The following is a 5,754-nucleotide window of genomic DNA, read 5'->3' as shown; positions in this document are numbered from 1 at the left end:
CGCTAAGCCTGAGCGAGGCGGTGGTGGGTTCGCCATTCCTGGTATGGCGGAGCCACGGGGAGCAGCAGGCGCAGCTGCGGCGCAGAGCAACGACGCATCGCCCGAGCGCACAGTCGTCGCCCAAACTCCGAGCACGTCGCGGCAAGTCATTGGAACAGCGGTGCGGATGGTAACCGTTGTTGAAGGGGAACCGATAACGGCTCAAGAGCACGGTGACACTGTGGGATGGCTGCCATGCCATCGCCGAAAGTTCGGCCAAGCCCTGCAGTAGTTCCAGCGTGACGCAACGAGTCCACACCACCTCTCCACCACCGTCAACGACACAGCGACGTTCAACAAGGGGAAGACCTCCCAAGGACAACGACGTCCAGGCCTCCGTACAAGTAAGCGCCCCCGTCCCTGACCACTCAGAGACGATATCAAGGTCGTCATCCGCCCGCGGGAAGGCATGAATGTAGCTCGTGTAAGTGACGCTACGTTGAGAGACAGCGTAAAGCAACCCGAATTAAATTCCCACATCCTCATCCCAAGTTGCAAAGACAGGATCAAACAGCACTCCGCTCAATCCAAACGAACACCTTCCCTCACCTCTCCCGTCTACACAAACTGTACCCAACCCAATACCCAAGCTGTGCCCCAAGTGCAACCAAGTAGCCACCCTCTACCATACGGCAGCAGGGTGCCACAAAATTCACAAACACCCTCTAACAGAGGAGCAGTGGAGTGAGGCACTGTCTAGCGCCGACTACGACGAGCAGTGCCGAACGATCGCCAGAGCAGCCACCGGCGCCCTGGAGACTGGAGCCCTGGACTAGGGGCACCCACCACGTCCAACTACCCAACAAACATAATAAAGTTATTTCTCTCTCTCTCTCTACAAGCCGCCGGCCTGGAACCGGCCAAAGAAACAGAAGACCTACTCAGAGTTAACCACGAGCAGAACATCCTCCTGGTAAGTATTGCACTCTTAGATCGAGCTGAACGTTATGCGCGCATCGAAGAGCTCAAAGTAGGGAAACCTCGTTCTCCGCCAAAGCGTATGTCACGACCCCAGAAGACCCCGTAAAAGGCGTGATCCACAATATCCCTGCATACGACTCAGCAGAGGATATAGCTCGCAGCATAGTTTACTCAAGAAACCCACCTCATTGCATGCGATACGCATGGGCCGAACAAATTTGGCGATTATCGCCTTTTCCGGCAATAGAGTGCCGTACTTCGTCTACTACAGGGGAGCCGAGTACAGGTGCTACATTCTCAAGAAGCATGAGGTTTGCTCAACCTGTGGCAAGCTGGGTCACCGAATGGATGTGTGTCCTTATGCGGACCGTTCCTACTGCAGTGCCTGCGGACTCGCTAATCCTATGGACGAACATGAATGTGTCATCCAGTGCGCCCTTTGTGGCAAAGACCATCCCACGGGCGACAAACAGTGCGCGCAGCGCTACCGCACTCCATTTATTCTCAAACATCGTCAGTGGCGGAAAGAACAAGCCTCTCGTCGGTCTTCGCAAGGACGCCGACGGGACCGCTCCGCTTCTTTCCCCAGGCTGCCCGACGCCTGGCCTCCCACAGGCGCAACATCGGCAAGAGACAACAGTGTACCAGCCCAGCGACGACCTCACTCTAAATCGAAGAAGCGTGGTCCGAGGCACAGCTCCACTGTACAGCATGATCGACAGAGCATCAGAAGAACACTGGATGGAATGTCACAGGTGAGCTGGGCAGCGACGGCCTCCCTAAAGGGCAGTTCGCAGGGACACACTCACCAAGACCCAAACATCAACCGGCATCGCACACGCCGAATTAGCTAGCATACGCGCCACACTTGATTAAGTCTTGCCTGAAAACAGACAGCTCAAGGCAGAAATAGTACAACTGAAACGTAGCACAACCACTACATCCACTCCGGCCATGACGCCCGCAGTTCAGGTCATACATTCCTCAGAACTGGCCCCACCGAAACGACGAGCCGAGGACAACACGTCCCGTCAACAACCAATAGTACACAACGACCTACAATTACTGGAGAGCAAGCTGGAAAAGAAATTCGACGAGCGATTTGACAAGCTGGCCCACATGGTAACCACTCTGGCCGGAGCACTCGCCAAGTTCAGAGGCGATTGGCGGGAAGGTGACATCCCTGGAATATAGCCTTACGCGTGTTCCGCACAGCTCCCCAGGTCCCACGCGGCCTCCTCCCTACGCTCGTACGCACGCAGTGAAGGCCGCCACGATTCTGAGCAACGAGATTGAACAAAACACAGCTCGCAATGATAACGACAAGACGTAATAACAGCTACCGCATATGGCAGTCGAACTGTAGGGGGTACAGATCCAAAAGGGGAGTATTACACCAGTACCTAAATTTCCTGTATCATAATTCACAGCCAACGCCCGATGTAATCGCCCTACAAGAAACAGAAGTTCCGGCCAAACTCTCAGGGTATAAAGCGTATCACTCTACCGCAGCTGACACAGACGCCCCACAGAAGCAGCGGGTAACAACATTGCTGCGCAGAAACATCCCTCCAAACAACTGTATGTCAACAGCCCTGGCCCTGAATACGTATTTTTAGATATTCTTCCTACGTCTGCCCGGCACGTCCAGAGATTGTACATTTTAAATGTGTACAGCGCGCCCAAACAGTCGCGCAACCACACGCAGCTACTACACCAAGCCCTCCACACGTCCTCCCATGGACACCCGTTGGCCATTTTGGGCGACTTCAATGCCCCACACCCCGCATGGGGCTACACAAGGCCAACTAAAAAGGGAAGAAAGTCTGGGAGCCACACAACAACTCAATTTGACACTTCTGACGGATCCGGCACACCCGACGAGGCAAGGCAACAGTGTCCAACGAGGCACCACCCCTGATCTCACACTCGTATATAATGCTCCAAGCGCTACGTGGACAAACACCTTTAAAGACTCAGGCAGTGATCACTTCATCACAGTGACCACAGCAGGACCGTCTAAACCCACCGGCCGGAAACACAAGATAGTAAACTGGGACACGTTCCGTAAACTAAGGCGAGTGCCGGACACAGAAGAAGAGGACCCTACCATCGAGGACTTGGACACATGGGTGCAAAGTTTACAAAATGACGTTGACCTGTCCACACACGTAGTACCGGAAGAGGCTAGTCTTGAAAATATAGACTCACGACTTCTGCACATGTGGGAGGCCAAAGACAGTAAACAGAAGAGGCTCCGCACGCAGCGGCATAACCGCTCCTTGCCCAGAAGGCTCGCTAGACTAAACAAGTAAATCAAAAACACGCCGCGTACCTCACCAACCAACAATGGAACACTTTGTGTGATCGGATGGAGGTGCAGATGAATACCCCCAAAACATGGCACACCATCCGCTGCCTATTAAACCCAGAGGGAAGACGCGTCACTCCGCGCTACAACCTACTGAGTATTCAAGGAGAGCATCAAGGAGATGAAACCGCATTACTGCAAAAGCTGCGGGGCCTCTACATTCAGACTGCCCCCTAAGAACCAGCTAGGCCATATGCCGGTAAACCCAACCTCGAGCTGGACAGACCCATCACCAAAGCAGAAGTGTATGAGGCTATCTCTCATCTGAACACGCGATCTGCACCAGGCCCTGATGGTATTACCAATCGTGTAATCCCCAACCTTGACTCGTCCATGCAGGCTCTTGCCGCCTACATGAACAAGGTGTGGAACACGGGAAACCTTCCCCCCACGTGGAAAAGCGCCCTGATTAAGCTCATTCCCAAACCTGGAAAGGCTCTAAAGTTAGAGAACTTGAGGCCTATTTCACTGACCTCTCGGCTCAGCAAGCTGATGGAGCACGTGGTTTTGACCCGTCTCAACCACCACATGGACACGCATCACCTTTTCCCGCACACCATGGTGGGTTTCCGGTCTTCCCTATCAACCCAAGACGTAATGTTACAACTTCAACATCAAATAATTGACAACCCGGGTGTGTTCCCACTTGATTCTCGAGTCATAATGGGGCTTGACCTGACTAAAGCCTTTGACTGTGTGGCCCACAGTGCCATCCTTCATAATCTCAGTGACTTGAACGTGGGAAACAAGGCGTACAACTACATCACCGACTTTCTGACCCAAAGGACCGCCCGAATAACGGTACAGGACCTCAAATCTGACCTTATAAGTCTGGGTAGCCGTGGCACCCCACAGTGGTCGATCGTATCACCATTTCTATTTAATGTGGCCATGATTAAGTTACCTCCCCTACTACAGCGAATTCCTGACGTGCATCACAGCCTCTAGGCTGATGATTGTGATGATTGCCACCCCCGGCCACGGGAGTGCGCCAGGAAACGACGGGGGCCGTCGAAAAGAAGACGACGACTAGCGGGTCCACGCGGAGGGAAGAGCACGAGAGGGGAGTGTGCCGGCGGTAACCAGGGACGAGACAGCGCCAGTACTTCTCGGGAGGCGGTTCGAGGCAGGCCAGGAGCGTTCGTGCACCGGGCTCGGAGAACAGTCTCGGGAGCTGTTCCGGGACTACTCTGCCGCGACGAGAGCTGTCTGTTCCCGCTGGCGAGGTCCCGAAGCGTGATCCGGGCCGAGGTTCGGGGCGAGGCCTAGAGAGGCCAGGCACGAGCGCAAGCATCGACGTTCCGACCGACGACCACTGCGATTCAACAGGCGACGGTCCCCCGACGTTCCACACACATGCCATCGACATAATCCCGCCCAGCGTCGAGCAGACGGGAACGTGAGCGTGCCCCCTCGTTTTCCGTTTCGCACGAACTTTGATTTGGACTGGTGTTAGCCATTCCGCCGCGTCGCCCGCGTGTTGTTCTCTGTTGTTGCCGTTAGATCCCTAGTGTTGTTTCTTCGGGTGTTGTGTGTCCTTCCCAGAATATATGTTTCTTACTTGTGCTGAGCCCACGGCATCACTTGTCGTTGATCCTCCTCCGCGAGCCTCACACCCGCCTGCTTAACACGCGGCCTCACAATTTCTCCAGCCTCCAGCGAAGTACGCGGCTGTTAATGTGCCTGGCGGAGTGTATGTAAGCTAAAGGCTGGTGGTCACTCTGTAGGATGAACTGCTTCCCATATAGGTATATGTGGAACTTCTTAATCGCCCAGACTAACGCCAATGCCTCTCTCTCCACAGTGGAGTAGGATGCTTCTCGAGGTAAGAGACGACGGCTCGCGTAGGCCACTGGATGAAGAACCTCTGCATGCTGTTGCATGAGGACTGCGCCAATGCTTGTGGACGACGCATCCGTGCGGAGTACGAAAAGCTTGGAGAAGTCCGGCGCTTTCAGAATAGGTTCGGTTGACAACAGTTCCTTAAGAGTTTCAAACGCTGTTTGTTCCTTGTCACCCCAAATGAGCCTGTTGGGTGCCCGCTTGCGAGTCAGCTCCGTCAAGGGGTGACATACTTGAGCGTAGTTTGGCACGAACTGCCGGTAATAGCCCGTGAGGCCGAGGAAAGACCGCACCTGTCGCTTTGTCGTCGGTCGTGTGGCGTCGTGAACCTTTTGGAGCGTTTCTGCTTGCGGCCGTAGGAGGCCATGGCCAACGATGTGTCCCAGGAATTTTACTGAGGAGAAGCCGACTTCGCTTTTCTTAGGTCGAATCGTAAGTCCCGCCTTCTGCACCATCCTGAGGAATGTCTCGAGCGCTTCTAGGTGTTCCTCCCAAGTCTCGGTAGCGATGAGAACGTCATCGAAGTAATGGTAGATATGTGGAAGACCACCAACCACCTTACGCATAAGGCGTGTAAAAAC

Source organism: Haemaphysalis longicornis, unplaced genomic scaffold (assembly GCF_048455015.1).
Source record: "Haemaphysalis longicornis isolate Haplotype H1 unplaced genomic scaffold, Haemaphysalis longicornis Haplotype H1 scaffold_11, whole genome shotgun sequence".
NCBI classification, from domain to species: Eukaryota; Metazoa; Arthropoda; class Arachnida; order Ixodida; family Ixodidae; genus Haemaphysalis; species Haemaphysalis longicornis.
Note: the sequence above shows the minus strand (reverse complement) of the source record.